Raw genomic sequence first — 12,226 nt, 5'->3', positions numbered from 1 at the left:
ACAATCCCCAACGGTGCACGGCCCCACGCTCGTCATCTAGCATGTGTATCACCTCAATATAGCACAACGATGTAAAATTCGGGATTTTATACCCTCAGGACAATATTTACAATCATTACTCATCTCAATCCGGTCCAAACTCTAGCCCGTGATGCCTTTGCCTCTCGAATCGGCCTCCGGATGCTCCAAATCTAACCAAAATCAGTGCAAAACCATCGGAATATGCTAAGGGAACAAAGCCCACTCAAAAGAAATCAAATTACAACACAAATCCCAAAATTGGCCAAACCCGACCCCCCGGGCCCACGTTTTGAATTCCGATAAAATTTACACCAATAGGCTCCTTATCACTCCCCGAGTTCATTTATATCAAAAGCATCAAAATCCAACCATAAACGACCCCTCAAATCCCAAATTCTAGGTCTCCAATTTCAATCCCTAGTTCTTCAATATTAGGCTTAAATTCCATGATTAATTAGGTAGAATTCACATTAGGAACAAGTATTAAGTCCATAAATCTTACCTCCAAGTGTTCCCCCTTGAATCCCTCTTCAATCCTCTTCAAAAAGCTTCAAAATCGCCCAAAAATGGTGGAAGTTAGCCCCAAAATCGCGGACAATGGCTATTTAAACATTCTGCCCAGGCATTAAAAACCTTCTTCGCGAACGCGGTCAAAGCCTTGTGTTCGCGAAGTACAAACTGACGTTGACCACATTTCCTCCTTCGTGAACGCGTCTGACCTCTCGCGAACGCGATGCTTCCTGGCTCCAACCTTCACGAACACGGCTCCCCTTCTCGCGAATGCATAGCTCAATAGCCCAGCCCTTCCCGAACGCGGGACCTCCATTGCGAACGCGAAGGCCAAATCTTCAGCCTCAACTGCTAAACCTTCGCGAACGCGAGGCTCCACTCGCGAATGCAAAAGCTAAATGTCTGCAACACACACACAACAGTTTCTACAACTTTCACAACATGAAATGGTCCACTTAACCACCCGAAACTCACCCGAGGCCCCCGGGACCTCAACCAAACATGCCAACATATCCCATAACATCATTCAAAATTGTTCCAATCTTCGAAACGCTCAAAACAACATCAAAACACCAAATTCGCATCGGATTCAAGCCTAGGAATTTGAAAATCTTCTAAATTACGCTTTTGATCAAAAAGTCTACCAAACCACGTCCGAATGACCTAAAATTTTGCACACACATCCCAAATGACACAACGGAACTACTGCAACTCCCGGAATTCCATTCCGACCCCTATATCAAAATCTCACCTATCAACCGGAAAACGCCAAAATTCCAATTTCGCCAATTCAAGCCTAAATCTACTCCGGACCTCCAAAACACATTCCTATCACACTCCTAAGTCCCAAATCACCTCCCGAAGCTATATGAACCATCAGAACTCACATCCAATCCCTCTAACACACAAGTCAATATCCGGTTGACTTTTCCAACTTAAGCTTCCTCAAAAGAGACTAAGTGTCTCAAACCTTACCAAAACCTTTCCGAACCCGAGCCAACCAACCCGATCACATATAGAACCGATAAACAAAGCAATAAGAAGCAGAAATGGGGAAAACAGAGAGGTAACTCATAAGACGACTGACCGGGTCATCACATTATCCTTTAATTTTTTGTTGATACAAAATAACCTTCAAGAAATCACTTTATAAAATTTTTTACCTGTTTATGTTATCATTTTCCTTTGTCTTAATATAAAGATTTATTTTTTCACTAATTCTTCATTTCTTCTTTACTTTTACGAGCCTCATTATATATCTCCGACACAACCTACATCACAAAAGATTTTTGTTTAGAAATTGAAAAAAAAAATTAAGATGATAATGTAATGATACGTATTATGCGATGTTTTGGGATCATAGAGAAGAAAGAAAAAAATTGACAAAACAAAAACTACAAAGGAAAAAAGAATCGAATCTCACTCATTTTCAGGTAAGATTTACTTAGCTCGCTCCTTGCCCGCGGAGCAGCATACAAATAAAAAGAAAAGTGTTATCAGATTTCCATCGATGACTTAAGCCTCTTTCTTAAGGGCCTTATCCCATAAATAAAGGAGGTCGGAATTGGTGAAAATTGGAAGGACTTTAGACTTTCGGAAAAAGGGTAATTAAATTGGAATTCAAACTTAGGGCTTAACAGCACCTTCAGCGAAGAAATTGTGAACCGCCGTGACCAAGTCGTCAACAAAAATATTCCAACAGTGATAATAAAAAAAACTTCACTTAAATCTTCATTTCTTCTTTACTTTCACGAGCCTCATTATATTTTATATCAAGTATTAAATTTTTTGGAAAATGCAAGAGGCATTAGTGACTAAAATCAAATATTCCCGTAAGTGTGAATATATTTTTGACATGCAAAAATATATTAATTATTAAGTATACTTTGGAGTTGTGGAATCATATCTTCTAATACGGATTGGGTCTCTTTTGATAAGAAATGAATATTAAACTTCAAAATAGTCAAATTTAGATTGCCGACGAAACTTAGAAATTTTTTCTTGAAAATGATAGTTAAGGTATCACTCCCAAACAGATTTGTTATGATAGAATGCAAAATAAGAATGTGTTAATTAGGAGATAATATTAGGAAACAAGATTCAGAAAAAGTCTACGTGATAAGGTTCTTTATTTTGTTAATCTGTTTTTAAAAACCAAAAATAGCTGATGGCTTTTAAGTTTTTAATTTTTGTTTGTACGTAGCAACTACATAAATAAGCTAATTTTCGGTGGTATAATTGGAATTAGTTGAAAACACAAATGAAACAATATATAAATTTTGAGGAAGAATAAAGTGATTTGAATTGCTTTTGAGGTTAAAATTTATAGTTAAAATCGAATTAAAAAAATTTTCTACAACATATGTATCTAATATCACTACAAGAAATATCAGATACGACGATATTTTATAAATGTCGGTGTAAGCATATAAGTGTCACAAAAACACTTACCGACATTTGTTTTACATTTAAATTAAATATCAGAAATTTCAATGTCGTTTTTTTTCCCGATATTTGAATAAATGTCGTCAAATAATTTGTGACATTTAGTTATGACATTATCAAATGTCAATAATTTGAGTTCTTAACCATTTTATGTGTGACATATATCGTTAAACTTTTACTAATAGTTTTGAATATGAATGTGAAAACAATTATTAGTCATGGCTAAATATTCAATCACAGATATTAATATATCAAAAGAAAACAATTAATTAATTAATTAATAATAATGTATTCGAAGCAACATCGACTCTCATTCCAATACTTTAATTCGCAGTGAATCAAATACACAGTTACTTCAACATTCAATGACATAAACTTTTCCTTAAAAGTTCCAAAACAGTCAACGCCGGTCATAGTTTTAGCTTTAGTGTTACTGTTTTCCTCAAGTGCAAGGATTCCTAGTTGCTCTCACATTTCTCTAAACCCTTCTTCCAAGAACTGAAATTAAAAAAGAAAAGAACCATTACTAGCTAACTGATTTAGGAAAACTACTAAGTAGCAAAAAGAACAATATAATGTGATTGTACCTCATATAATATCTTGAAGAAAAGTACAGGAGTGCTACTATCTGCAACAAAGAAGTACATGAGTCATGCGACTGCTACTATCTGCAACAAAACGTAAAACAACATTCAATAGTATTTAAGAGAACTAAATCAATTCGGCATCATTAGCTTATGGAAAAGATCATTCCACTAATGGAGATGGAGTTACATACAAATGTAGCAAGTGTTTCACAAATGCCAGCCGTTTAGGTGAACAACATCCTTCGCAATCCTTTCCTAATTGTCATATTTCATTGTCCCAAGAATGGTGGATAATGCTTTCTATAAGCTAATTAATCAAAGAGAAATAACATGAAAAATATCAGTCTCCAGTGTTAAGATATCATATATATGTAGAAAGAAACGATACAATCAGCATCACCTTGACAAAATGGATATTTTAATCAACTTGAGGCAAAAAATAATAATTTTACAGAAAGCAGATATTTGAACCCGAAACTTCTAACAGTGCAGAAAAGGAACCATATAACAATCTTAGTATCATTGTAGGCTTACTAATTCCTTCTCTGCTCTTGAATTCACCAGAATGATTGATCAATTTCAGTCCTAACATCAATGTCAATGTTCCTTAGCTTATCCAACTTAAATTGTCAACAAAAGCTTATAACCCTACACCATCCACAATCTAAATCATCAAACACATAATCGTAATGGCCATTTACCTTCCCTTCACAAACAAGTATCTACAAGCTTCTTTTCCAGTCAACCATCAAAAACAAGTTTCGCTGTGCTGTTTGGATTAGAGTCACCATCAAGCACAACCTCCATAGCTCTAACAGAAGGCAAGTTACAATATAATATCCTTCTGTGGGAACCAGCATCACATGATTCAGTATTGAAAAAGATTCAACACGTTAAAAATGTTGTACATGTCAAAAATACCAAGATCGACATTTAACTGGTAATCTATATCTTATCAGACATTTCAAATCAATTTAATATTCAGTTGTTTTCTCTTGTATAGGGAAATGAATAGTTAGATTACAGAGTGCCTTTTCATTAGCTCAATATAGAGTAGTTTGTCAGTAAGAAATAATAAAATAAACTATCTAGTTGAAGCAAAGATAGTCCTACAATTTAATTCATTACCTTTTCCATTGTTTGATGCATGCCGTATGTACTAGTAAATGGATTCAAGGTTCTGTAGCAGTAAGAACAATTGAAAACCTAAATAATATTAATAATCTCATGTACAAAATCATTTAAACATGAAAAGATGAATCAAAGGAAGTGCAAGTTTTAACCTCAGGTTAATAAAACAAAGCAGTCCACTAAATATTATATTTAATTCTCTAAAGCATTTGCTCAAACAGTTGATAGGAACAGAATACGACAGAAGTAAAAGAAAAGGTAGCAACAATTTCAAATCCAGTGAACAACATATTAGAACGGAAAAACACTTACCATAATCTTAATATCTTCGACCAGATGTTTGAGAATTATAGAGAATAGATAAAATATGGCAGTCGATTGTGTATAGGCACCCTAAATTTTGGTGACCTTCTGTCATATTTAGAATTCTGGGACAATCTAGCACCCCCGTAGCTTCCCCTTTCAGGTCTCTGCATCACGCTGTTTCACGGCGACCTCGATGGTTTATGTCAAGACCCAAAGGCCATACTCTGAATCATCTTAAAATATCATTTCTCTCATCTAAGGGTAAACATACCCAAAAGCTCATATATATATATAACTGTGCAGGCTGATGAGGCCGCTATGAACATCTACTAATAGTCCAAAATATACAGGACTCATCTACAAGCCTCTAGAGATAACTGAACTGTATTATGATCGGGACACGGTCTCGACCTACCCATCAAACCTATATATATAAAATAGTCTCCAAGGTATAAACCTGGTAACTCCGAGAAAGTGAAGTGTGCCAACCAAGTTGATGTTTGACTCTGTCTACTGGGAAGATCTATCTAGCTGTCTATCAGGACCTGCAGGCATGAAATGCAGCATCCCCAACAAAAGGGATGTCAGTATGAAATAATGTACTGAGTATGTAAGACAACAGAATAACTGAAAGCTGAAACTGAACTGATAATATAATAACTGAAAGTAACTGAGAGTCAAAGATAATATGAAGATACGCTTACCTGCTGCTACTGACTCAACTCTCTTAATATAGTAAGTAAAATAGTTGTCCGGCCCTATAAGGCTCGGTATATATATATATAACTGCTTTGCCGTAGTAGGCTCGCTCATAGGCGCTAGGGCATACTAGGCTCTGTATCTCGGCCATGCTGGCTCGCTCATAGGCGCTCGACCACAGTAGGCTCGGCATATAACTTACCATCTGATCAGAGGTTGCCCAATAGGGGCCTGCCCATCGATTGTAGCTCGATGGTAATGAAAATACTCTATATGTAGGCTCTCTGCTCGCTTGACTGGAAGAAAATAATACTCAATTGAATATGATAAGGGAGGATACTATAACTTATGAGACCAGAAAAATGTACATGAATTCAGGAATATGAATTTCTCTTTATGCCTTGTTATCAAACTTGAGTAATTACGAGATCATGCCAAAATGAAGGAAGGGCTTAGCCTTAACATACATGTATTATCTCTTCCTTATTACTCAACCAAGTTCAACACAACTTCTTGCATCTACAACAAGTGAAATGATATTGTCGTTAACATATATTGGCGTACCATCGTATTTGGCTAGTCGCATGACTTAAGGAAAATCGGGCAGCAACTCCCCTATTTTAATACATCCCAAAGACCACTAAGGGTCATCAATAGCCCAACAATAACAAATATAACTAATACTAGCAACAACAACAATGTAATTCAATATGAGTTTCTCCGATTATCTTAACAATCATATTGAGCGACAAGCTCGTTTTTTTTTACACATAACAAGATATAAACTGAATCCAACTCTTATTCCATAAATTAGTTTACAACCTTCAGAACATCATACTTATATGTATCATATTATTTCTCGTTTAAAACCTCCACAAAATGCCTTCCAAAATAGTCTCATATGTCTAGCACCTTAATTTTTACCGTCAATCAATTCTTTTTCATCTTTTCTTCTTCAATTAACTTAATTAACACCTAGGAAAGCTTAACCACAGAAGCCACAACATTATCAAATTATTTCTCATAATTTTCAGCTACCACAAACCATATTTTTAACCACAAAATAGTCCAACCAAAAAGACAACTGTATCCCATGTTCCTTCAAGTGAATCTTATGATTTTTCATTCAAACAACACAACCAACACAAGATTAACCTTAGGCATAATCAAGAAGATGTTATACATACCTTGGACAGCATCTATACCTCGAAACCCCATCCCAATTTAGCTCACAATAGCCCTCAATCACACCACAACATCATAGAAGTATTATCTTGTAGTCTTTAACACCTTTGATGAGGATTTGTATTGATTTCTATTGAGTTTAGTTCTTGGAACATTGGACAAGTTCTTGGAGAGTTTGAGAGTGTTTTAAAGAAATATATATCCGGATATTGACGAAATATAATGGATAAAGACAACTTATAAGCCCACCACCTCAATTCTCCAAGCAGGTGGGTAAGCTGCCTGCTTGACAGCTTGAGCAGTGCCATTTCAGACACTTGTATCTCTCTACTCCGATATCGTATTGACAAAAGGTTTGCAGAGTTAGAAACTAGACACATAGAAATTTAATTCCATATAAAGATCTCCATGTTACTCTAAATATATTGGGAGAAAACTACGTTTCAACTTGGCCTATAAACCTGCCAGTTTCTCCAAAGTGCAGCAGCGTGACTTGATGACCCTTATATTAAAAATTCATATTTCTATACCCGATATCGTATGAATAAATGGTTTAGACCATTGGAAACTAGGTTCTAAGACCTTCATTTTGGTATGATATATGTCCCAAAGTGACATCATAAAGCTTAGGAATTTAATTTCTCAAAACGGTTCGTTACAAGGCAAATCTTAACTCGATTTTTCCGCAAGTTAAACCAAAATTTTCCAAAACATTATAGTTTATGTCCAAACATCATATATAGTCATATTATGACTTTACACTCATTCAATCATGATTAACAAGTCTCATATTCATTATACATTACCTTAGAACGCATAAGGTGTAACACCAAACTTGTCAACTTTCGACAAAATTTATCTTCTTTAATTCGTTTAGCTTCTAAGCCTTCCAACTATCTTGGTACTTGTTATTCATGATCTTAAATATTATTAACTTCCACGATAACATGATTAACTTACTTTATAAATTTTTCAAAGATGATTTCATTTCTGAGCTTACATCAATTGACTTATGATGTACTTTTAAGTACGAAAATATGGGGTGTAACATCATTCCCCCCCTTTTGAACATTCCTCCTCGAATGTTGACTGATGCACTTATCAGTCTCATAACCCATATCTATACGAATATTTAAATATTGTCCTTGCTATCTAGCCAACTGCTTTATGAATAAATCCAAAGGAGAGGGCATTTCCTCCCCTTTAGGACACTTTCTTACACCACGAATCGTAGTCAGAAACCTTACAATCTCGTAACTATTGCTACCTTCTATCATGCAGCATGTACCACTTTTTCCTTATATGTGCGCCTATACGACTCTTTCCTCCAGTTTTTTCCTCCAATTTTTAGCCAATATCTAGGTATCACCTTGTAAACATATATAGAGCTTGACTAGATGTCCCTCTAGGAATCCATAGGTATACTGAAGTTCTTCGCTTGGTACTTTGATGAACTTACAAATATTGCTATACCTTACTTCATGGACCCGGTTATCCATCCATATGACTTTACCGCATCTAGGTAGGTCATACTGTAATTATTGAGGCATGCCACCAAACTCCAGGTTATTCTTGTTGCTTATCCTATGTGCATAAATCTAAATCCTCTAATGCTTCCTCATTACTATTCATATTAAGAACGATGGACTAATCTTATCTTATACTTTGTGACTTTTGTCCATTCATTGTTGATTCACCTTACATGGGTGTGTCAATCCTGTACAATTCATGAAATCTCCCTTTTTCAAATAATTACTCAATCAAAGGCCCAAAAGTTATCCCTTATTTATCATAACTACATCCTCATTCTATTACCAAGGCAGCATTTCATCTCTTCTAAATGCTACTAGTCTTAGACTCCTTTAAGTTCTTTTAGACTATACTGACCTTTCTATAACTTACAAAAACCATTAGCTCTTTTGTTTTTCTGGGCTTAATTCCGAGGACTTATCCATTTCTCCTCACCTTCTTACTCGCCCTTTCTTGTCCTTACTCATGTCTTCCTAAAACCCGTCGCTTTACCATACTTTAGCTTGCAACCTATACATGTCTATTTATACTACTCGCAACCTTCCTTCAACTTGCTCGCACCATAGATTTCCTTGTGTTATTCTGGATCATCAAGCGAGACATCACATCATCTCTAACTCTTCTTTACTCTCTTAATCAGGCTTCCCGATACCTAGAACCCATAGGCTGGAAGGCATGCCACCGCTATCTTTCCTGGATACTGAATCCCAATGCTTCTAGCCTTCTATCCGAAGTAAGGACTATTCACAACCTTCTACACTTGAGTGTCTCGTATGTTGTTCACCTTTACGTTACTTGCTTTATTATCTCGCATCACGTCTTCTATATCTTTCATAACTTCCCTTCTACATAGGTATGATTTACATCCACAACTTGAAGTTCTATTATAATACTTACACCCCTGGTGCATACCCAATCCGGTGGGAGCTTTATACTAACTTCTTATTAGGCTGGTACGTTTCTAACTGGATTTCTCGTATAGCCGTTATATAATATGGTTGTCGTACTATCTCTCTTGTATCTCTGATATTAATGGTGATCCTGCAATGTTCTTAATCACGATTTCTATAATTTTCTGGGTCCAATAATCAGACTACTGATTTACTTGGTTGATGTATCTCGTTAGTTTCATCTTCCTTCTGATCAGCCTTTATATAGGCTTAATCTATCTTCCGATCTGTGGCTTATAGCATTTAGTTATTGCCTTAGCCCTTCATGGACGCTATGGAATATCCATGATACAATCTTCTAACAATTCAATCCTTTGTCTATGACCTGGACTCAATTCTTTCTTTTAACTTATATCGTAGTCTTCTACGACTATATGATTGTCAACATATATGCTGTATAGATAATACTTCGAACTCTTAAGTGCGTTCATAACGTAACTAAATCTGGATCATTGTTCGAATAATTCCTCTCGTTTCTTTTCAGCTTTCTTTAAACGTAGTCTATTACTTTTTGTAGTCTTTCTGCCCCTATGTAGTGTGCATACTTAGTTTTTCTTAGTTCCATGCATGACATAATTTCCGTGCAACTCACATGATCTCGAATCCTATTTTCTTATAGAGTGCATACAATGTTGTAGTGAGACTGTTGTTACAAGACCATTTCCTCTTTTGGTCACTATGCTTAAGTTGAAGTCTTCTTCCTTATTTCCTTAGCTAGTCTTTTATTGTAGTACTTAGGGAGGACCCTTTGATTCTTGCAAGGCTGCGAGCTTATTACATCATTTACCCGGTGGAATTTTTGATGTTATTTCTTACTTGTAATTATCCTTAGTTACTTACCTTCATGCCCTTTTGCTCATACGCTAGCTTCTAAGATGATATTTTGATTGTCTTCACAGTGGTACTCTCTTTTATCTCCATAAAACTCATACGGTACCTTTAACTACCCAAACTCCTATCTTAATATTTCTCAAGTTTACAATGTCATATCTGCGAGACTGAATTCCCCATGTTGGGATTTACTATGTTTATCTTGCACTATCTATTGATTTGTTTGTATCCCCTTATTTAGCCGTAACTAGGCTCTTCCTGAATCTGTTGCTAACTACTCGTTGGTCCATTCTCATATCAATATTCCGCGTAATCTTTCTTGGGTTATTTCCTTTATCTTAACTTACCTCTCGCACTGGCCCCTTATTTATCAATAATATCCCGGGTAGGAACCCTAACTTCCTCTCCTTGACGTCGCGTTTTCATAATATTTTGGAATCGTAGCATATTAGTAGGATTTGGATAAGTGCAATCTCATCCCTTTTCTCATTTCTTATCACATTCTAAAATACTAAAACCACTTAATTCTAACTTAATGCCACATAATTCAATATTCCCCCTTTTAGGGGAGTACTAAGATTTAGCATAATGACGATCTACCTATATATGTTTTATCTCTTCATCTTTGACATCTTCTCATATCATTGATGACCCTTCAAGGCTTCTAGTGCCTATCTTTGTAGTACTCATATCTAGCTAAACTATTCTAGAGTGCACCATCTGGGTGTCTCACAAGAAGATCTATTAGAACATTTGCAATATCCTTTGGAAATATCAACTAATGCAAAAAATCCATCCATCATTTTGGGTTACTCTAACCCCAGCTGGGTCCTGATATCCCGTCCTTCTCTTAAACCATATATGTTAGCTCCCATATGACATAACTAAGATCGATATGGCCAATTGTACATACCTCTCTTACTGTTGAAGGTAACTCACAATGCTTATATCTCTCTTCCTGAATTGTAGATAATGTTCATCTTTACTAACTGGGTACCTTGTACCCTTCTTCACCTTGCTTCTTTTACTTGTTGAAACTTGTACCGCCTAATTCTCTCGTCGCTTTTCACCATATGGGTGGATAAATATTCATGCCTTAAGTCTCCTCAATAAGAAGCTTACATGTCTTAGTACACACATGATCTGCTGAAGACCTTACATTTACTCATTATAAGCATCATGCAGAATCAAGTTCCTCTTACTCAACTCTTCCATAACTACGTGAAATCCCTTACCAACTGTCTTTCTAAATATAGGCATCATTGTATTATGAATAAGATAGGGTTTAGGAAATTGAGTTCTTACAACTGAGCTCTACCACCCAATCTAGAATAAGAAGAAAGAGTGACAGTCCTAAATGCCCTGTAGCCTCCTGCTTATAAGTGTGATGCACAACACACCCATAAATAAGTCTCTACTAGACATGGCTTGTAGACTCCCTAGGACAGAACTGCTCTGATACCACTTTTGTCACGACCCAAACCTATGGGCCGCGACAAGCACCCGATGCCATACTCAGCCCGAGCGTACCACTCTGTAATTGTGAACTCTGGAGGGGTAACCCTTAACTTAGACCGATGAGGCCATACTCTAAATCATCTTAAAATATCATTTCTGTCATCTGAGGGGTAAACATACCCAAAAGCTCATATATATATATATATATATATATATATATATATATATATATATATATAGTTATGCAGGCTGATGAGGCCGCCATGAACGTCTATTGATAGACCAAAATATATAAGACTCATCTACAAGCCTCTAGAGATAACTGAACTGTATCATGATCGGGATATGGCCTTGATCTACCCATCAAACCTATATATATAAAATAGTCTCCAAGGTATAGACCTAGTAACTCCGAGAAAGTAGAGCGTACCAACCAAGCTAATGTTTGACTTTGTCTACTGGGAAGATCTATCCAGCTGTTTATCAGGACCTGCAGACATAAAATGCAGCGTCCCCCAGCAAAATGGATGTTAGTACGAAATAATATACCGAGTATGTAAAGCAACAGAATAA

The 12,226-nt window shown here is 36.0% G+C and overlaps 1 long non-coding RNA gene across 1 annotated transcript; it reads right to left on the bottom strand.

Annotated features, from left to right (window-relative positions):
* Positions 1-3,271: 3,271 nt before the first annotated feature.
* On the bottom strand, positions 3,272-5,250 carry LOC107822843 (uncharacterized). The gene is made up of 3 exons (XR_001656483.2): positions 3,755-5,250; positions 3,564-3,644; positions 3,272-3,474 (listed from the first exon to the last, which is right to left on the bottom strand). It is a non-coding gene; the product is annotated as an uncharacterized LOC107822843 (long non-coding RNA).
* Between the last annotated feature and the right edge of the window lie 6,976 nt (positions 5,251-12,226).

This window comes from Nicotiana tabacum, chromosome 7, assembly GCF_000715075.1.
Source record: "Nicotiana tabacum cultivar K326 chromosome 7, ASM71507v2, whole genome shotgun sequence".
Lineage (NCBI taxonomy): Eukaryota > Viridiplantae > Streptophyta > Magnoliopsida > Solanales > Solanaceae > Nicotiana > Nicotiana tabacum.
Note: the sequence above shows the minus strand (reverse complement) of the source record. Positions and strands in the feature narration are given on the sequence as shown.